The sequence below is a fragment of the Cavia porcellus genome, unplaced genomic scaffold (genome assembly GCF_034190915.1).
Source record: "Cavia porcellus strain 051 isolate PalLab524CR breed Dunkin Hartley unplaced genomic scaffold, mCavPor4.1 scaffold_14, whole genome shotgun sequence".
Classification (NCBI taxonomy): Eukaryota; Metazoa; Chordata; class Mammalia; order Rodentia; family Caviidae; genus Cavia; species Cavia porcellus.
In genome coordinates, this window is record NW_026947497.1 from 56,370,631 (window position 1) to 56,394,139 (window position 23,509).

A 23,509-nucleotide genomic window follows, 5' to 3' on the forward strand; every position below is an offset into this window, starting at 1 on the left:
CAAATATGATGAATGTGATTTGCAAATTGAACTGAATTCTACCTTCATGTAAGGGACAGTTACTAGGTATAAAAGGGCAATGAATCTTAGGATGAAAGTGTTACAAACTTCAATAAGACATTGACTTACAATCTTTTCACTGTATTTGATTAGTACAGTACAGTTGCTCTCTAGTGAGCTTCACACACATTATTTGGAAGACATACCTGTGGCTGTTTGTAAGTTAATGTTGCTATATGGACATTAATTCATCACAATCTCCTTACACCTTTTGTTTTGGTCTGGAATCAAGTGGAATCTTCTTCCTTAAAGAATGCAAGGGCTTGGGATTAACAAATGGGTGATTTATTCACTGATGAAAACATCAACTATTATCTCAGAAGGATAGTATTTATGTTAATAGAAGTTATATGCCTTTTAATAAAGGTAATATTGATTGTTCCAGCTCTAAAACTTTGTAAAGAAGTCTAGCAAACATTTGATTGCAAATATTTCTAAGATTGGGATATAGGGAAAGCTGTAGAGCTGTCAAACAGGTTCTTGAAGTAGAGAAAGAAACAGCTAACAAAATAGAGTATCTGGGGCTTCAAAACCTTGCACACTTGAAATGCCAGAAGCACTGTTTATCTCTTCTCTTTGCACCTTATTGCACAGGGTCCCCAGATGATGCTGTGTACAGTATAAATTAGACAGACAGTTTATTGAATCTACTTTCAGTCCATCTTCTGTAACACACAAGGCATAACTTTCAAAGTGTCACTTCGGTGGAATAAAGAAAATCTAGAGCAATATTTTAAATCTGACTGAGTAAAAAATGATTTGGAAAACTGCAACCACAAGAAGATTACTGGAAAACTCAGCAACTGGATAAAATTTTAAATTGGATTATTGAATAACTTTCTTACATTTGATTAAAATCACATGCAATAGACACATATCATTCGTGAAAAATTGGAGGGTTAAAACAAATCCATTCATTTGGTTTAGCATTTTCTCTCACTATCATCATTTCAAAATCATGCATGAGCAAGTTTCTGAATTTTGCTGGATCATGGAACCAGAAGATGGATAAATAATTATGAAATTGGAAAATGTACTCGTGTTATAGCATTGGTGGTTATGACACACTATATGAGCACTCTATATTTATAATTAGACTGCTTCAAAGTTACTCCTAGAGAAAAGAAGGCCTTGACACATACATGTCTTATGGCACCGGGTCACACTCCATGGAGTCTAGAGAAGTGAGTGAATGGCTGTTTCAGCTCATACAAAGATCCAGAGGTTATGAGCAGCGGCTTTAGATACTCAGACAAAGAAAAAGATTTCATTACTAATGATGAGTTCAGCTGTGAGATGAGAACACACACTTATACGTGGCAGACTGGATTTTTTTTTTTTTCACACAAACAGAACAAGATGTGTTCCTGTGGATTTCACCGCTACCTTCTGAGAACTTTATCTTGTACTTGCCAAATCATGAGAATGTTTAGAGAACGTTTTTACTCAGTGAATAGCATCATTGTGTAAAGCTTTGGTCTTTATTTTAAATTTTAGTAGAACTCCTGGAAAGGCCTGGTCACACACAAGGAGGGGCAGTGCTTCACTGAATGCTACAGAGACAGTAGATCTAAGGAGAATTCACCTGCCGAGCTGAGGTTTCCAGGGTTCTTCGCCTTGTAAAAGAAAGAATCCTACTGGAGAGAAGAGGTGAAAAGAAGTAAGAATTTTCCAAATCAGTACCAGGAGTTTTTCTTCTTTTTTTCTGTTTATACATATTTGCACACACACATATGTGTCTGTGTGTGCATTTTTCACTTCATTCTCCTTCTCTGCTCTGCACCCATCAGTCACTCTTCCTGTCCATGAGCAAGGTGGAGCCTGAGGTTAGGTGTGCTCAGCAGTTTCCCTGACTGAAGCCAGACCTGGGCTGCAGGATGTCAACCCATGTCCAGAGAATCCCTTGGGCCTGCCTGAGAAGCAGAGAGGTGCAAGTCAGACAGGGCACCAGAGCCAGTGCTCTGCTGGAGGTGTGGAAACACACGCATGCACACATGCATCCTATCCATAAACACACACATCATATATACACATGCATGCACAGATACACACATGGAAGATTTCTGTGTGTGTGCAAAAGAGGGTAAGTAGTAGCCATCTCCGTGTTTTCCCTTACATAAAGGATCCAGAGAACTCCACCAGAAAACTCCTGGAAATAATAAATTCAGCAAAACTGTAGGACACAAAGTAAAAACAAAAATCAGCAGCATACACTAATAAATCAACTGAGAAATAAATCCTGAAACTAGTCCCATTCATGAGAGCCTCAGAAGACATTTTGGAACTAATATAACCAAGGAAATGAAGGACCTTTGTAAAGAAAATTATGCTCTGGAAAGAGACTGAAAGGGACTTCAGAAAGTGGGAAGATGCCCCTTTCCTTGGATGGGCAGAATTAACATCATCAAAGTTACCATATTACTAAAAATGATGTATAGATTCAAGTCAATCAAAATGTCATTAGCTTTTTACTGAACTAGAAGAGATAATTTTATATAGAACCAAAAGAGAATCACATTAGCCAAAGCATCTTGGGCGAGAAGAATAAGACAGGTGGCATTACAATGTCATAATTTAAGATTTACTACAATGCCACCATAGTGCAAACAACCTCATATAGGGACAAAAGTAGAACTATTGGCCTGTGGAAAAGAACAGGTGATGCAGACATAACTACAATCCCCTTAAACCAGGCGATTTCCCACCAAGGGGCTAACAGCTCACATTGGCGAAAACAGCAGAAATGGTGCTGAGATAACTGATTATCCACATGTGGATAATAAATCTCAATCCATATCTTCCCATGGCACTGAAACAGCTCAAAATGAATGAAAAGCCTGCACCAGAAGCTGAAACACGACATCTGCTGAAGAAAAAATAAAATCTATAGAGGCTTTACTGAAGGAGTGCAAATGGCCAATAAATCCATGAAAAAATGCTGAGAATCTTTAACCATTAGAGAAATGCTAAGGAAGACAGCACTGAGGACTTCTTTTTAAATAAGAATGGCCGTTATTTAAAGTCAAAAACAACAAATGCCAGCCGCATGGTGAGGGAAAACAAAAATTTATGCTTTGTTGGCAGGAAGGCAAACTTACACTTCGGAAACTGGTATGGAGAAGTCTCATAAAAATAAAAATAGAAATTCATTTGATTCGACTGTGCCTCTTTGGGGTATTTTATCTGAAAAACTAAATTTATCCTGCTACATGTTCACAGCAGCTAACAGCTAAACCACAGAAGCTCCTGTGCACGCATCAAGCAATGGATGAAGGACGGACGTGCCCACGTGCAGCAGCGCAGCTCACCCGAAAAGAAGGATAAATCCGAGGCAGCTGTTGGGAAACGAGAGGATCTGAGGCCATAATGCCAAGTGAAAGAGTTAGTCACGCAGGGTTAGCGACTGAATGGTCTCCATCGCGAGAATCCCAAAATACACACCCTGTAAGGAGCAAAATAAAGAACCTTGTTAGGAGGCCGACTGTTCAGTGAGGCGAGGCGGAGCTGGGGAAGGGAAGCAGCGGTGGTTCCCTTTGGACTGTGGCTGCTCTGGAGCAAACCGGGTGCAAGATGAGCGTCAAACCCCAGGCTGACGGTCAACACTGCGCACTGCCGCCACGTGCTAAATGAATGGTAGGTGAACAAATACCTGTCCTGAAACTGCCAGGTGGCTGAGCCCTGGTTTCAGAGGTTTGTATGTGTGTGACTCCGCAGATGATGGTGAGCAAAATTACAGAGCAAATCTGCCTTCCCCTTGGAGAGACGGAGGAGTGAGGTCAACTGCGATTGTTCCTTAGGGGAAGCTAAGCTCTGGACCCTGTAGTGTTCATTAAAATTATCCCAGAGAGTGCAGTGTGGGCTACAAGCCACGAGGATCAGCCAGCACTGTCCCCAGAGCTTTGAACCACATTGGAGGAAAGCAGCCCCCGCCCTCCGGTGGGACTTGCCTGCGGTCCTTGCTCCTGGGAGGCTGGGCCAGAGGCCTGCTGTACCAGATGACTTGCTGAGCCCCTGTCTCACAGCAGAAAAGGATGGACGTGGGGCCCAGGGAAGAGTTAAACTTGGGAACACAAAAGCACAAAGATCCTCTGGTTCCTCTTCAGATTGTATACATCTTTCTCCTTTTACAAATATGCACAGATGCACACACACACACACACACTGATGCACACACACATGCACACACACACATGCACACACACATGCACATACATGCACACACACACACACACACACACACACACACACACACACACACACACACAGAGGACACTGGTAGCTCCATCTTGGGTTTCAGCCCCTAACCTCCTGTTCTGCAGTGTCCAGCCTCTCACAACAAACAACTGGCTTTTTGGTTTGAATTATGGTTTCTGATTCTCGTGACATCACCCAGTGTGAATGAACTTCTCTGTATCTCTGTATCTCCATCAGGCTTCACCTTTATCAGCCCGAGGCATCAGCCTGTCTGGTCCTACTGCTGTGTCCTGCAGAGTATAACAACGCTTACAATTCCTGCTCATTCAGCAACTTCTTATAACTAATATTTCTCAAGAATATTTACTGAAAATATCAGTGTAAAACTGGCTTTTACACTTGGCAAGGAGGCGTCACACTTAGAAGCAGCACTCCAGTTTTCCTGCTTTCTGCTACACACTGGAACCAAGCAGAAAAAAACTCTTCGCTTTGCTCTCTTACCTTCCTGATCATTTATTTTCGACTCTCAGCCAGTGATTCTTATTTTTCAATTTATTTATCTTTACATTTGAATTCCTGTGCTACCCTGGAATACACCAATCACAGTTCTTGCAGAGATTTGCATCTAGTTATTCTGTGTCAACATTTCCAAAGCCAGTCCCCCCATGGGACTTCAGTGCCTGCTGCATCTCGTGCTCAGCCTTGAGGAATTTCACAGTGAGTCACAAGGCCAATCCTCCAGGACAGGCTGCAGGGCTGTTCTGAGGCTCCACAAGCCTCACCCTGGGCTGCAAGGCCGGGGCAGTGGTGATCTGGGACTGCCAGGGAGCTCCTCAGGCTCCTCCAAGAGCCCACGGCATCCTGCTCCCCAAAGGATCTGCTCTAAGACTTTCAATCTGCACCCAAGATTACAGGAAGGAGATAAGGGATGAGGGCCAGGGTGCAGATACTGCGTCATGTTTCTTTCCCAGTCCTCTTCAGGGGACACCTATTCCTTCTTAGAGATGAATGAACAGACACCGGTGCCCACTTACCTCCATTTATCTTCCCTGGCACCACAAAGTCTGCAGCTGCCCCACCCTGACTGAGTCCAGTTCAGTGACTCCATACCACGCAGGCAGATCTTCCACGCAGCACTGAGCTAAATGCAATAAGCGAAACATGAAGACAAACACCACATTGTCCTACTTCCTTCAGATGTTAATACAGTTGAGGTCACAGAAGCAGACATGACTACAGCTGGCCCAGGGCTGCAGGCTGGAGCCTAAGAATAGGGTGGGCACCCAGACCCGGCCCTGTGGGGGGCTGGGCTCAGAGAACCAGGACACAGGGCTGGCTGCAGTGTGGTTCGTGGAAATGTCCACTCAACACCGAGGATAGGAAGACCATGGCTCATCCACAGTGCAGGATGCCCTCCAGGAAGGTGACCTGGCTCACAAAGGCCTGTGGAAATCACCAGAGACTGGGGGGAATGAAGTGTGCAGGTGCAAAAGGTACTGGCTCCATCTGGGCCATGCTGACCTGAGCAGGAGGCAGCACAGAGGAGAGAAAGACTGGTCCACTCTGCTTACTTCCCCGCAGTGTATGTGGCAATGATGAGTGACAGCTGGCTTCCTGTGGTGTGGCAGTGATGCAGGTTTGTGTAGGAAAGGGAGCCTTTTCTCTTTAATGCTTTTAGGGGCAGTGGCATTACATTTGAATCTTAATCTCCGGTAGTTTGCCAAAGGTAATAGTTTATGTGTGGATTTAAGAATTCATCTTCCGGTTCTGCTCAGTAGGGTGCAACACAGTGAAGAGGAGACATACTAGGAACAATTCTTGATCAAGGGGCAGGACAAAAAATCTTGTTTTTTTTGTTTTTTTTTTTTTTTTTAATTTACCAAATTTTTAATTTTTTTATTTTAAAGAGATTAAGACAAAAGAGGACATAACAAAGCAGATCAGAACAGAAAAATGTAAGCAACACAGTATTTTACCACAAGACAACCTGTAATTAACAGTGACTACCATAATGTCTCTTTCTTTGAAATAGTTGAGCATAACTTCATATACAGTAGTATCAAACATAACAAAATAGTATAAAACCATACAAGAGAATGAAAGTATTGCAAGGTATTCAGAACCAAATAACAGAATGTGAACAGTGGCTACTATATTATCTCATTTACCACAGAAATTTTCTTTATACTATCACACATAATAAAATCCAATAAGATACAACATGATAGAACCAGTGGAAACAGAAGAACAGAAGCATCGTAGGACTTCAGAGCTAGATGATATAAAATCAGCACTGGCTATTATAATGTCTTGTTTTCCTCAGAAATAGCTGTTTATCCCATCACAAATAATAAAATCAAACAAACCAGGATAAAACCATTCCAACTAATGAATGAAAACATTATAAGGCTTCAAAGCAATGTAATTGGTAACTGCTGGGACTCTGCCTCATGATCTCTCTGTGGCTGCCACTTGCCAGTGTACCATACATCCACGTGCATGTAGGGAGACAGGAAGCAGCGCACTGGATCCAGTGAGGGCACACAGACAAACATGAGGGGTTGCTGCCCCCAATCAGGGATGGAGAGACATGGGGGTCAGTGCATAGCTCTCTCAGACAGTGACCGCAGGATTGAGGAAGGGCCAACCCAGAACTAGTCAGTGCCTCTGTGAGTGGCACCTTCACTCCTATCTCTGCTCCAAGGGAGAGAGGATTCTCAATCTTCTTTGGATCCTATGATCCACATTCCAAAGAGATGATCAGATAATCAAGCAGTCTACTTAGTGTCAACAGTGTGAAATGATACAGAAAAGAGAAGAAAGGAAAGGAAAACGAGGAACCTAAAAAAAACAGCTGCGTGCATGTAAGAAAACTAAATGGAGAAGAAATTCTTGTTCATTTCTGCAAAAGGGATGTTGAGAGTCTCAGGAGAAAGGCTGCCCTGAACTAGGGTATCCAAGTTCCTACTTGGCAGTGGGGAGAGGAGGAGGAAGGAGAAGCCCTGAGAGAGAAGTTTAAAAACACGGGGATGAGTATTTGCCACTCAGTTGTTCTGGCTGTGACTCAAAAGACTACGGGAAATTTTGACTTTCGGGAACAGTAACGTGTTCAGAAAGCAACGAAGAAAACACCACATGTTTGCGCTCTCACATGCATCAGGCTGCCTTCGTTAGTCAATTCGTAAGAGAATTATCTGCGAAAGTTTAAGAATCAGGTTATTGTTCTTTTTAAAAATCTACCTGTCCATACACTTGGCAACACTTTGTGGGCGGTACACTTTATTATGTTCCCATGTTTCCCTGTGAACAGCAAGAATGTCAGCAGGCATAGACTAAATGCATGTGAGGCGAGGTGAGCATTGAAGTAATTTAATTAGAAGCCGTGAATTAGCAGAAGGCAACACGTTAAGCAGGTGTCAGCCACTGCTGAGCTGAAGGCAGGGCTTTGGGTGACACAGATTAGGGCTGCTGTCCTGGGAGGAGCAGGCAGGTTGGCACTTTCCTGCCTTCTCTGCACTGTGTTCCTGCACTCTCCTCTGCTCCGTGGAGATGGTGGCCGCAATGGGCAGCAGGACTGGAAATGATTTAGTCCAGACGTGTGCATGAGGGTCCTTCATCACGGCTGCTCCTGAGTTGTTTTCTTGTGAGTGAAATGCTCCTAATGCTGCTGGCACAGCACTATAAATAAGCAGAAAGCTGGTGGAACATGTGTATTAGTACATGTGGAACCAGAAAAAGTAAGGTATTATTAATAAGACTGATGTACTCATAGAACACACATATTTCAAAAATGTATATGAGGGGCTGGGGATTTAGCTCAGCGGCATAAGTGCCTGCCTTGTAAACAGACAGTCATGAGTTCGATCCCTGGTACTGATAAAAAGGAAAAACACCAAAAAACAAAACAAAACAAAACAAAACAAAACAACAAAAAAAAAGACAAAAAAACCAAGTTGGGTGTTAAATGTGTTATACAGTATTATAAAATATTCTAAAATGCTGTATTCCTAGCACTTTCTATGAATTTTATTAATTAATAAAATATATGAAAAATTGACATCTTTATAGTTTTTATCTTTTCCTAACCATGCATGAATTACATTGATTATATTTTCTCACAAAAGTTAGAAAACTTATTACATGGTATTATTAAGAATGGCCTATTAGACATTTGTCAAAATACTTCCATACTTTTCTGTAATTGAAATTATTTTTATATCATTTCAAAGCTATGGAATGGAAATTAATATTTCCATACAAATATATATTCAGAAACTTAAATTTTCCTATTGTAATGATTTTTCTTAAATTTACAGTATGTAATATTAGTGTAATATTTACAAATGATGCCACTTTCACTTCCTCCTGACCAATACTGATCACCTCTGTTACAGAGTTCTTTGGAATTACAAATTTACATTGTTTTTTGTCAGTTATTTTTTGTTTATTGAAACTATATATTTCCTTCCCTAATATTTTGATGTGAAAATGTCATTGTAGTAAATTAGATAATAGACTAACATTTGAACTGCAAATACTTCTCCAAATTACAGCATGGTCTGTGGGTGCTATTAATTACTCTTTTTACAGAAAATAACTTTTTGATGTATTGATATTTTTCATCTTTATGCCAGTTAGTGGTGTTCTTAATCATTTCCCTTTTTTCCCCAAGAAAACTGTCTACATTTTGAGAAAAGTTTTTAACAATTTTCTCAAGAAAACAGGAAATCATGAAGCTGCCCTAAAGCCTGCACTACACCTGATGGGGAGGAAGAAATTCCGGCATCGCCACTCTGCGGGATTCGCTGCCTGTGCCCTGCAGCCCCGGTCCACTCCGATCCACAAACACTGTTCAGTATCTTCAGTTCCTTGTGGTCAAGTGCGGGCCTACAATATTAAATAGAAAAACAGAATTAAGCAATCCGTAATATCTAAGCTGTGTATCATTTCACGTAACCTGGATAAATCCACTACATCCAGAGCAGTGTCCCCTGTATGCGGGTCATCCTCAGTGTGTGCGGACCACATGCACCTACAGAGCTTTAGTGCCTAGCGGCCATCTAGGTCACAAATCATCACAAATGACAGTGCTTGTGTCATAGGGCCTCTGTCCTTCACCTCATGACCTGCTCATTGTTATCATCCCAGTCACCACAAGGATGGGAGGGAACACAGTGCCACAGATACTTAGAAATAGACGAGGAATTACATTACATAAATTTTATTACAATATATTTTTACAATTGTTCCATTTTATTATTAGATTTAAATTGATGCTAAGCTCTTACTGTACATAATTTATGGATTGCAGTTAATCATGATATATAAATTTGTGTATGGCAATTCAAAGCATATATAGGAATCTCAAAACTCAGTGGGTCTAGGGATCCGTTCTTGGTTTTGGGGTATCTCCCACATTTAAGGGAGGGTGTCACATCATGTGGGAAATACTACATAGTTTTCTTGAATATTGTGCACCCATAGAAGGTAGGTGTCCTCTAAGCACTGATGGGCTAACTTTGCCTGCCATGCATACTGAGTACCTACAAAAACACCTGACGTTTAGGTAATAAATGCGTCATGATGGACTAGGACTCACTGTAGCATGGCTCAGGTGAAAGTCACACATTTCTTCATCTCTGTGTCTGAAATGTAGTTAAATCTATAAAATATGCAGATAATTTCATAAGAAAATTTAAGACAATCATAACATTTTAATGTGTTTACTGAATTTCCAGATCACTGAGAAGCTTGTCCTGTATCATGGTCATAGTCTCTAACCAAACTTCTGTTTTGCAGCCAATGTATTTGCAAACATTCTCTCTTCTTGGAAAATTCTTCCTATCAGATTAGAACAGTGAAATTTGATAGATTGTGAAAGACAATTTTCATTCAGTAACCTTTCCTAAATATTTTGTAGAAAAAAAAATAGAAAAGGATATTGCAAGTAGAAAGAATCTAGGCCAATTAGCAAATCAAATTCAAGAATCAATCCAGTGCAATTACTCTTTTTAATAGTGTAGAACGATGTTTCTGTCTATATCTTTCTCATAAAAGAGACACCAGAAAAGAAAATTGAACATGACAATTTCACTTCAGTAGCAATTATTAACTGAGAAAAATGTCTCATATAAGTATTTATCCTTCTTAATAGAAATTTCAATCTGATTTTCTAGTGATATATTACTTTCTGAAACTATACTTTGATCTTATAGGTGAAATACAAAAATCTTGCAAAATAATTTATATTGTCAATTCTAGTCACCTAAAATATTTTTTAAGATGAACCATTTAATATGTCAAGAAAAATGATAACTGCATTTTGCAAAATATTGCTTTTTCCATAAAATAGTACCATCAGTTTAAAATAAGATATAAGTGTATTACCAGAATAATGATTCAACTTATAGGTGACATAAGGTAATTAATGATATTTTATATCAAGAGAGATAAAAGCTAAGGACAGTGTATTATTGTTTTATTGTATAGGAGCCTAAAATAGAATACATATTAAAAATACCTATCCTAACTATCAGATGCTGTACAGCTTAAAGCCTGATGGACAGATGCATGGAACTGGCTTTAGATCATTAAAGAAATACTGTCAGGACTCCAAAACCCACTTATCTACATTTACATCATTACTACCTTTGCGTGGACAGCTATTCCTCTGATACATAATGTATTATCTTTTCCTCTTTGAAGCTATTATAGTGGAACTCTACCCAGTAGTAATATTTGCTTCTCCTTTTAGCATATTTGTGTAATTTTTGTACTAACATTAATTACCATTCTTGAATTTTAGACAACGCATCATATCACATTACATTAATTTACCACAATTTAATCACCTATTCCTCTCCTCATGGCAATTGCAATTGACTAAGTACTTGGCTTCCATGAATGATGATTCTTACACATATGCTTTGAGGAAAGCATACACACAGTGGTTCTGCTATCATATTGCCTGCATTCCCAGGTTAGTGTACTGTTTTGCACACTCTCCTTCAACATAGAGCTGTAATTTTTCAATGTCTCAATGCAGATGTGATGTTTTTTTTTACCTATTACTATAACTGCAAAATTTGATTTGTATTGAATAGCATCACAACACAACAGAAACTGCTTTCCCTTAAGACTAATGAAATGAGACAGCCTTGGCTGTAAAATATCCGTGCAGGTAATTTGTGCATTTTTTATTAGCTCTTTATGTTTTTGTTATGAATTTGAAGAATTGTTTATAGTATTATGTTATTACTTTCCAAGAAAGGAAAGACAGATTTGAAGGAATGCATCAAATAATTTACGGACACGAAAAAGCCAGGAATTTCTCAATGCAAATTCACCAAAGTGACAGAATATAAATCAACAGACTAAATCAGTAACTTTCCTATGCACTCAGAGAAATGAATCAGGAAGTCAAATCCCTTCACAACAGCTTCAACTAACTAACTAACTAACTAACTCAATAAATAAATAAATAAATAAATAAATAAAATATCTTGAAAAATAACTACCCCAAAAGGCAACACACTGCTATAGTGAAGGTTATACAACACTGAATAATCAAACTGACATGGACCCAGCTCTCAGGAGGCTGAAACAAGAGGATCCTAGTAAGTTGAAGACCAACCTGGGCTAGATGATGAATTCAAATCCAGCCTGATCTACATAGTGAGTCCCTGCCTCAAAAAAACCAAAGCAAAAAGATGACAAAGTGGAACGGTCACTTTTGTTTATGGATGACTAGAATTAATGTTTTTAAATGGACATATTCCAAAAAGATATCTACAGATTCAATATAATCTCTACTAAAATAACAATTATATTTTTCTGAGTACCAGAAAAAATAATCCTAAAATTCAAATGGAAACAAAAACAGATCCAGAAAAGCCAAAGCAATCTTGAGCTAAAAAAGCAAGCCTGGAGGCACCACAATACCTGGTATTCAAATTATATGGCAAAGCTATAGTAACAAAAAAATATGGCATTTGTACAGAAAAAAGAGAAGGACATCAACGAAACAGAACAGAAAACATGGAAAGAAAACCAAGCACCTACAGGTATCTGATTTATGACAAAGGGGCTAAAAATATACGCAGGAGAAAAAAACCAATCTCTCTAACATCTAGTGTTGGGAAAACTAGATATCCATAGGGCAAAGATTGAAACTAGGTCTGTATCTCTTCTCCTGTACTAAAATCAAATCAAAATGGATCAAAAATTTAGATATAAAACCAGGAACCTTGAAACTACTGGAAGAAAACTTCAGGAAACTCTGGAAAGCATGTGCGAAAGTTTCCTGAGAAGTCTGTACAAAACAGGAAAATAATAATGAAAACCAATAAATGAGATTACATCAAGTTTAAAGTGCTTCTGCCCTGCAAAGGAAATAATCAACAGGGCAAAGAGACGAACTAAGAGTGGGACAAACTCTTTGCTACGTACTCTTTTGATAGAGGCTTAATAGGTAAAAAATTCTAAAACCTCAAAAATGCATTCCTAAGTATTCAATCAACCAACAAGAAAGTGAGCTGAACATACACATCTAAAAAGAAGTACTAATGACCAAAAGTACATGAAAAACTATTCAGCATCTTCAGTCATTAGAAAAACGGAGCTTGAATCTGTGTTGAGAGTCCATCTCTTCACACTCAGAATGGCGGTCATTAGGAACATAAAGGCTAAAGCACAAGGGCAATCACACCAAGAAATGAGAGCCTTCCTCCATGGTTTCTGGGAACAGGAACCACCCATGGTCTCAACACTATGGAAATAAATACAGAGATTTCTCAGAAATATGTCTACTGTTACATCCAGTGATATCACTTCCTGGCTTATTCCCAACAGAATTAAAAACAGCACAGGAGAGTGATGCAGGCATACCCATGCATACAGCATATGATTTACAGGAGCTAAGATGTCGAAACAGTTTCAGTGCTCAAAAACTCATGAAAAAATAGTGAACTCTACATATAGGTCTTGGAATATTCAGCCATAAAGAACAAATGTTTAGAGGAAGACAAACCTGGAACGATCATATTGAGAGTCAAAGATAAAGCAGACTCAGAAAATCAAATATCATGTTCTCTCTGATGTAAGCAAACTAAAAACACGATAGCTCAGTTCACAATTTAATTTGTCATATGATTTTGGAAAATATTGGCTTGTTTGTGCTTGTGTAGGAAAGATAGCTCTGGCTGTGGTTGTTACCCAGTGCGGTGTGCAAACCGAAAGAAAAGTCTGCCAAGCACTTGTTTGCCAACGAAATTATTTGCAAACAAAAACTTTCATGAACTGAGGTACCACTGAAATTTAAAATAGAAATAAATAAATAAATACAAGAGAGATGAAAGAGGCCAGAGCATTGTATATTAGAGATTGGGAAGTGTGTCAGTGAGGAGAGAGGAGAGGAGGTGATGGGTTTGCATATAGTTGAAATACCTTGAGTACGTGTATCTTGCTAAAATAAACCTCACTATTCTGTATCACTAATATGCACTGATAAAATACAGTAAAATGCAATTTTTAACCCAGATGTTAGAAGGATATTACCATTATAATATTTATTCGCATTTAATTACAGTTATTTGCACGAGTATTACATAGAGTTATAAATAAGTAATATTGTCAAGAACCTAATTAAATAAAGAAGCATACTTAGTTACCAAAAAGGTTATTTTTTATGTCATTGTCAATATGTACCTGTAAGATTTTCCTAATGTTCAAATTAATAAATAAAAATGGCTGTATTAAAAATTATCATAAATATATTTTGCTAAATTATATTTACAATTTTAACCATTTTCTACTTATTGACTGTAGGTACATGTATGTATTAGCTTGTTTTCATTTAAGGAAGAAATTTATGTACAATACAGTGGAGAATTTTGGAATCTATTGCATACTTATGAGAATTCCTTTCATTGTCATTGAGAAATACAAAAGGCTTTTTTGTTTTGTTTTCCTTATATTTTCCCAAGACAGCAGAGATTCTGCATCACTCTGCTGAGACTTATGTCTTTGTCTTTTTTTGCAGCATTCATGAGTAGATTATTGTTCACAGGTAAGTTTTCATCTATGTGCTGCACTCCTGAAGGACAGGTGCCATCTCCACTCTAACACTGACACCTAAGTGTTTTAACTCATTTAGCTCTTTGTCACCTAGTGACACAATTGGAAGTCTCTCTAAATAATGAGAAGTACAGATCAGATATTTTAGAAGAAACATCAAGAAGAATCATCTTGAGGATTTTATATTCTGCTAGGGATATATTCAAGGTTTTCTCCTTCATTTGTTAATCACTTTCAGCTGTGTTTTGATAATGGGCAAAGCTTAGAAAATCCATCACTGTCTTGTGTTAAATAAAGGTTACATTTTCCTAATTCTAGCTGCAATTCTACAGTTATGAAAAATCAAACCAGCTTTTTAGACAATGTAACTACCAGAGTTTATATTGATTGTGTTGAAAAGAACTCAATTGTGACTTTGTTTGCAAAACTACTTACAATGTTTCCTGGAAAGTTCACAGTTATTTTGTTTCCAGAAGCTGTTACCACCTGCATCAGCTCTCAGTCAAGTGTGATGTAATGACACGGATGGGCCTTTAGAAAACCAAGTCATAACGTTAAAGGTAGTTAAAGGTAAGTGTCATTAAGATATTTCAGGCCTCTGTCAGGAAGCCAAAGTCTGTATGGAAACAGGGTCTGTAGAGCTTTCTTCAGATTCACACTTGTACCTGTCTGTGCCCTGGAGATTTCCTGTGCAATGGTTGGTGAGGATTTCATTCCGCTAGTGGGAATCTCAGAGAAAGAGGCTTAAAAAGCCATAGTGAATTGGCCAGTTAGTGTCTGGCCTCACATATACAAAGAGATGTAGTCCTAAAACAATGAAAGATATGCAAATGTAGTCATAAAAAAAATGGAAGACATGCAACTGTAGTCTTAAAACAAGGGAAGAAATGCAAATATAGTCTTAAAACAATGGAAGACATGCAAATGTTGTCCTAAAACAATAGAAGACATACAAATGTAGTCCGAAAACAATAGAAGACATGCAAATGTAGTCCTAAAACAATAGAAGACATGCAAATATAGTCCTAAAACAATGGAAGACATGCAAATATAGACTTAAAACAATGGAAGGCATGAAAATGTAGTCCTAAAATATAAAATTTCCCTAGAAGAAAAAAGGTATATTCTGGCTTGAGTATGTTTAACAATTAAATATAACTCTTGCTATTTACTGCAAATATAAATTAGGAGCCTAATTAATCTTACTTATTTTTATTATATCTATGTAAATAAAAGTGGCAAAATAACAGAATACACATACTAAAATTTTAAATAAAAATTCTTACACTGCAAGTGAGATTTATAGTGATGAAAATTTGTGTGAGAAATATACATTATGAAGGCAAATAATTTAAAAAATAACACTGATTTATTTAAGAAATATTCCTGGTTTTATGTTTCTTAAGTAAGTCAAAATTTCAGAAATATCAAAATGTTAAAACAGATTGATTCTCAGCTACATTCAATTAATAACAACTACAAAACACACACACATACATATATTCTTTACAAGGATACATGTTTAAAAATTACAATTTAAGGGGGCTGGGGATTTAGCTCAGCGGCATAAGCGCCTGCCTTGCAAGCAGACAGTTGTGAGTTCAATCCCTGGTATCGAGAAAAAGGAAAAAGACTGAAATGAAATAAAGTTTTTTGGTCTCATGTGATTAGCCAGTGCTCTGAGAACTAAATTAGCATTCCTGAACTAAAGCTTGAGCTATTTCCTGATGGACATTAATGAGTGCAGTAGGCATTCTTGGAATTTCATTGAATAAATGTCCATCTTAGAAAAGCCTGTACAGGCCTTCAGCCAGACTGCAGGAAATGTAATGACCTTTAACTAGATGTGCTTTCTAAAAAAACACAACCTAAAAATTGATATGTAAAGTAATTTTATTTCCACCATAAATACCCCAGTCAAAATGGGGTCTTCAGATTAGCTTTCACACAATGTTCTTTCATTTTTAACAAAATTTAAACAGAATTTTGACTCACGTTCAAAATTAAGACTTGATTATCTTTTGTTATTGTGTTTCCTTCTTGTTTATAATTAAAGTACCTGAATCCTTTATGCTGAGAGAGCATACAGTATAATACTTTAAAACTACTTTTTATAAATTTTCTTTTATATTTCTATACATGTAATTTACATTTTTTTAATATCTTTGATTTACTTGTCCCAGAAAGAATTGCTATCATTAAGAAATAAGTCAGTAACAACTGGTGATGGGATTGTGAGGGAAATGGACCCCTTCTCCCCTGCTGGTGGGAGGGTAGACTGGTGCAACCACTGTGGAAATCAGTGTGGAGATTCCTCAAAAGCTAAGATTACAGGTCCCACTTGAACCAGTTATTCCCCTACTGGGTGTTTTCCTGTAAGAATTAAAACAGCACATCATAGTGATATATGTGCTCCGGTGCTTACAGCAGAACAACTTGTAACATCTATCTTGGAAATAACCCAAATACCCATAAATATGAGAATGGATTAAAAATGTGGAATTTTTATAAAGTGGAGTGCTACTCAGCTATAAAGATGAATAAACGATGTAATTTATATGTAAACAGATGCAACTGGATTCTTAACTCACAAGTGAAATGAATCAGATGAATCAGACTCACATTTGTATACATCATATTGTCTCCCTGATATGAAAAGCTGAGAGACTAAGGCCTAAAATATACAATGGGTATGGTGAAATGGAAATAAATTGTTCCAGAGGAAAAAGGATCCAGGGTGGGGGAAAGGGAGGAAGGGAAAAAGGAAAAAATCGTGAGTCAATTACACTATCTGTTGCTCATCTCACTAGAAAGGGAAATTTGTGCTACTATCAGTTAGGGAAACTTTAATGACTATATCTTGTACTCTGAATAACTACTGAAAGATAACAATATGCAATATAATAACTACTGTTACACTCACATTATTTTGTTATGAAATTTTGTTTTACTTTTTCCATAAAATAATATATTAAAAAATGAAATCTCTAAATCCATGTAGTCTTTATGACTTTCATGACAATAAAAATTACAACGAAATACTCTGTCATCCAAATTCCATTAATATAGGTCCCTTTTTAAGAAGAAGAAAACAAAACAAAAAAAAAAAAACCAGGTTGAAAACACAAACAAGAATATCTAAAGATGGCAAGCTCCCTCCGAAGGCTGGGGTGACAAACAGTAAACACCAGTGTTTCATGGAATAAAGCACAGCTCCATGAATGTTATGTTCTTGTCCCAAGCTTCCGTAAACTCTCCTGAAAATCATGCATTGGGTATAACTGAAATAAAGATTTCATAAAGCAAAAGTAAAATTCTTCCAAATTCACATTTAACAAGTTTTCAGTTGATTTTGAGAACAGGAAGTTTATTACAAAGCCAGTTTTAAAGGAAGAAAAAGGAGACAGAGATGACAAAGTGACAGTGTAAGAATATTTAGGGCTCCCAGTGTGACCTGGACTAGCAGGAAGTGTCCCTCTGCGAAGCAGGAGCACCCCCAATCATTGCACACAGAGGTCTCCCAGAAACAAGAGTCTGGCCATTGTTAAAGGGCTTGTCAGACACGATGCTCCCAGGTTTTTGTGTATTATAAAGAAATAGTGTGGCTACATGGCACTGGGCCAGCAGCTTGATTTCTACTCCAGAAATTCCGTGGATAAGAGACAGAATATTGAGAAAGATTAAATCCGTTTCCAGGTGGTTCTGGTAAGAAAAGGTTTCCTTTCTTCAGTCTCATTCTGTGTGCTTTCTCCTGTGGTTTTCTTTACTGTGCTCCCTCACACCAGGGCGGCCTAGGAAGGCACTAGGAGTGACAGTCCCAAGCCAAGGGGCTCCTTCCACAGTGATTCAGAGGACGGTGGACTCCCAGTGCTGCAGGCTCCACCTGCGGCGGTCTCATCTATGTGTTTAAGACTTGCTCCTGTGTCCATGCTAGGACAGCTAACAACCCTCTTCACCCCATTCTGATCATGTCAATTTCTGCAGGACACTTACGCTTCCTTTCTCCTTGTCCTGACTTCAGGCCTCCCCCTCTTCCTTAGAGACTCAGGATGTATTAGGAAAAAATAATGCAGTGAGACCTCCCACTTCTTAAGCTTTCACTCCTACACAGGAAACGGTTTTTCACCGGATTATTTTAGTCTCTGTAGACCTCATGAGTCATTTAATTCTCTTCTACCTTCCTGAATACCACAGGAGTTTCAGGTAGATAAGGACTCTAGATTTCTCATAACCATTACCAGGGCGATCTTAAAATAACAATGCTTATGACACAGCTAAGTAATTTCATCAGGATCCCTGAAGACAGGGCTCAGGCATTGCTATTTATTAACCTCGCTGAATAATTCCACTGTGCAGCTGCATTTGAAATCGCTGCCTAGGGTTTTGTTAAAGTTTATTCTCACTTCTCCTTACCCCTTAATCCCTGTAATTTATCTTTATGTGTGCGTGTATATGTGTGCGTGTGTGCTTGTGTGTGTCTCTGTTGCTGCCCGCCTTTTCACTTCAATCACTCATGAACCACTGGAACATGTTCTTCACTGTTAAGTGGATTTTATCTCCTCTGTCACTGTCACGCTACACAATCCTTTATCTCTGAACACTGCTTCATTTTTAGTATGTGGGGCTCATCTTCACTTTTACTTGAATTTCTCTGCATTTCTGGTCTTCTACGCAGTTTGACCACTCATTTTATGATCACTTCTGCTTTTTAATAGCAGTAACAAATACTGCTACATAACTTTGTTTTGAAAGGTTTTGTTATTCTGCCACATTCATTGTTCTTGCCAGTTTGATCAGCAGAGTCCCGATGTGTAGATTTATTTTCTTTCTAAACCACCCTATTAAATTTATTTTTGGTCTGCCCTTTAACTCTTATATGTAAGTTAAACTCATGTTTATGAGGAAAGGGTCTAAGCAATAAGTGGTGGGTTACCCTGACATTTAGTGTGAGGCAGTTGATGGGAACCAGCAAATAAGTATATTGGTAGTTGAAAGAAAACATTCAAGAAGACAGAGGAAACCAGCTAAATCAAGCACAAGCAGAGAAAGCATTTGTGGAGGGTGGAGGAGAGAGCAATCACCCTGTCAATGCCTGCCGACAGCTTAAGCAAACCATGAAGACCTAGAACTTGTCATTCAGTCTGGCAAGGTGTCTTTTAGAAGAAAAGCTCATGTAGTGTGTGCTACATTTGTGATGGGAAAGAGTTCGCCAGTCAATATAAAAAGAAAACTTGGAGACAGCACATGCAGCTCATTTGAACCTGTTTGTAGGGTTTTCATGTGTGGAGAATGTTTTACTAGAACAGAGGGTGCTGCACCTCTAACATTCATTTTGCAGGATGGAAGATGCTGTAAACGGTCTTGCTTAAGAGGAGATCTGTGCATTTGGTAGATGTTTCTGTATTGGCATATCTGATAGCAAACTAGTTACCATCCCTCCTATGTCCCCCTATGAGTGATCCTAAATTCTTCTACCAGTGCAATGGCAAGCAGAAATACCCCCCCCAAAAAAAAAAACAAACAAAACAAAACAAACAAAAAAAACCACCTAGAATTTAGAGATGCATTTATTTTACATCAATGGTCACTGGTTGGGATCATTTCCAAAATATCAGGCCCTGATCTGTGGTGTTCTAGGGCTTATATGAGATAAGCAACCTAGAAGTACAGAGGCAGACTGGCTTGTCAGTTGGGGATTGGTTTCTGCAATGTGTATATAATGACGAGCACATACACTGACCAGTCATTTCCAAGAGACCAGAAACAACTGGAGCCACAACAAGAAATATTACCTGAGCAACTGAGAAACTGAGCTGGACAGATCAGGGAGGGTCATCTTCTGTGACATTTCCCTCCTCTTTCAGTTTCCCCAGCAGGCAAGTCTTTGCTGGGCATATTAAATGTGATCTTCTGAGACAAGGTCTAACTAGAAGCAGTAACATTATGGTTTTTAGTGATTCTAGAATAGGCCTCGATAAACTTCCCAATTTGTCTTATTGCAGTTTTTTTCTAATTTCTTTTTATGCAGAGACATAATTTAGGGCTTTCAGTTCTGTAAGATTTCTCTAACAAAGAAATGAAGGAGTTAATCTGATCCAGGAGAGTGTCTGCTGTGCCTTAGAAACTCACCAAATCTTGGTCAAGGCTTTGATTGATTGTTCTCTTCTTTTGAGGCAACTGCCCATAGAGTTTAAGGCAAAGTCCACAGCTAGTAAGGGGCAGGGAAACAAGGACTTGGTGGAGCACCCTGAAAAGACACAGAAATCCAGGGGAGTAAGTGTGGAGCAGTCCTATGAATGACGTCCTCAGGCTTCAGCCATGCGTGGTCTGGGCAGCGTCCAGAGTGATCAGAGCAGGACCTGAGTGCATTCTATCTTCCAGTGAGCCTTGGAGGAGCAGTCCAGGTAAACATTCCAGCGGATCTAAAGCTGGATTTCTGAAATTTGTAGAGACAGTTAATATGCACCTGGGTTATAGACCTGTGCAGGAATGTCCACAGATAAAGCTGGGCTTTTAACTGGGTGTAAGCTGTTTTCTACTTTCCTAGAACTCTATGGCCTGTCTGCTGTGTGTGGTTTTTATTTAACCTAGTTTTGAGTTAATTCCGCTACCAATTCAGGTCATTATCAATGCTGATGACCAAAGGTGGGCCCTATTAAGGGTTGTGTTTTTACAGCAAGGCCCTACAAACTTTCACTACCTTCTCAGTATAAGTAGGGAATGGACACTGGGGCCAGTGTCACAGACCCTCAGCAGGCCTGATAGAGTAGTGCTGGATGTCTTAGGCTGTTCCACAGGGAGATTCTGGTCAGAGTTGAAACACCATGGGTTTTGAGCTAATGTCTTTCTAACATGGGATATTAGTTGACCGACAATTGATTGACTGACCATGGTACTGGGAATTTAACCCAGGGCCTTAGCACAGAGCTACATCCCCCTCCGAAATTTGTATTTTTTTTTTTTTTTTTTTTTTTTTATGAAGACAGTTCTCAGTAAATTGCTGATTTGCCCCAGCTGGACTCCAATTTATAATACTCCTGCCTCTGCTTGCTATGGTGCCAATATCACAGGGCTGCCCCACTGTTACCCACTCACCATTAGCTTACTGAGATAAGTTGGAGGAACAGAAAAAGTGTATCCTCATGCTCATCCACAGACTCCTGTGTCCTATCCTGTGCTCTATAGTCAACATTCTCCACTCATCCATAAAGGAAAGTTTTTGGCTTTTTTGTTTTGGTACCAAGAATCAAACTCAGGATTTCACACCTGCCAAATGGGTACTGTGCTACTGAGCTAAATACCCAGCCCCAAATTCTGAGAATTATACATGAAGTATATTTGTTATATAACTTAAAAAATAATTCGCATCCTACTAAAACAAAGTAATTTTAAATGATATGATTTTTAAAAATCTTTGAGTGTGTAATTAAAAATCATTTATTGATAGCATTTATTAGTATGAGTCATTTACTAACTAATGTTAACTAATAAATAAAATATTGAATTTTTATTAATAATGGAGAGTTTGAACTGGTTTAGTTTTGATATTATTTCTAACACATGATAATTCATAATCCTTTGGTATACATATGAACTGAAGAAAGAGATTTATTATGTAGGTAAAAATCATACAAATTAAGACAGACAATATAATAAGAAAATGTGTTTTTTCATTTTTTGTATCTCAATATTTCTGGTAAAAATAGACAAGGATATTTTGCTTTGCAAAGTTATAGCATATAGTAAAAAACTACAAAAACTAGCATATTTTAAATTCTAAGACCCTATTTTTTGTTTATAACTTTTCTCTCCAGATCTGCCTGTAGCCACTTAGATTTCTCGAAATGAGTAATGTAGTGAAAAAAAAAAAATCCCAATAAGAGCAAAACAGGTTAACTTAGTTATTTTATCATAATTACATACTTATGTCATTAACAACCAGTACTTTATTAATAACTGTTTACTTACAGTTCTTAATTTTTCTCATGTATAATATTCCGTCGGGAATAAGCAGGATAATTTCTATGTTTTCCCGAAACTTATATTTAGCAGAATATGTTCAGGGGATTCACTGTCAAGTAGAAGCACTTCCAAATTTGAGTGCAGATGATAGAGAAGACCACAACACATTTAGATACCATCTGGGAAAGGCAGAAATCATTTCTTTGATTATGCTTAGCTGTAAGGTCACACACACACTCTATAAATCAATAAACCGGTAAGAGATTTCCTTTTATCTCCCCCGTCCCCGGGATTGTGAGAGATTCTGAAAGGTGAAATTGCACTTTACTTTCCCACACTGTTATTTCCAATACTATTCTGCAGATCAAGTGGGGTGGGAAGGTTCTTAGTGGAAGTTGGTGAAATACGGGATTCTCCAGACTCTCCTGCCTGGCTGTGAGGAACCGAGCCAAGCAGACGTTCGCACTCAGGGCCTTGGGTCTGGCCCCTGGGGCTACAGGTGCTGGACCCCATCCAAGGACACAGGGGAAAGTGCTGAGTGTGTGCAGTAAGCCTGGGCCTGGTGTGCAATGTGGCTCCCTGAGTAGTCACTGGGTGTGAGGCCCTGAGCCTCACTCACCTTCGATTTAGTGGGAAATAAAACATCAAGCAAGGAAACCACCCGTGTGTTCTGTGTGACTCTGGTGGCAAGAATACTTGCACAACAACAGGAACCACACAGTGTAGTGATAGGGAAAACTGCCAGGATTCCAGCTGCCCTCCATACCACCAGAGCGAACTGAACAGATTGGAAAGTGCCACTCAGCACTCCCAGAATCCGGAAGGATGCTCCACCATCTTCTTGCCCTGTTTTGTATTTGCTCTCATCTAATGTTAGAGTCTCAAACATTATACAACAGGAACTACTGTCCTCAAAAAAGATTTTTAAAATATTTAGAGTAAAATTTCACTGAATAATATCCCTTCTGTCATTTAGGCTACATAGACATAAAAGAAAAGTGTGAGTAGAAAGAAAATGTCTATTTCATGGGTCTTGGTTATTCTAGTTCAAAAATATGGATTCTAAAAGCCTTAAGAAGCATACAAAATAGTGAACTATATTTTAAGGTAAACACTTACTTTCCATTAAATCTTCCTTTCTGGAAATGCTCTGACGGTAATAAATATTTAGATTTTGGCAAAATCAAGTCTCCCCTCATATAGTAAAGGGGAAACACCA

At 38.4% G+C, this 23,509-nt stretch overlaps 1 long non-coding RNA gene across 1 annotated transcript; it reads right to left on the minus strand.

Annotated features, from left to right (window-relative positions):
* Positions 1–7,624: 7,624 nt before the first annotated feature.
* LOC134478610 (uncharacterized) lies at positions 7,625–9,285 on the minus strand. Its single transcript, XR_010051362.1, has 3 exons — positions 9,229–9,285; positions 9,014–9,141; positions 7,625–7,932 (listed from the first exon to the last, which is right to left on the minus strand). It is a non-coding gene; the product is annotated as an uncharacterized LOC134478610 (long non-coding RNA).
* Positions 9,286–23,509: the final 14,224 nt, after the last annotated feature.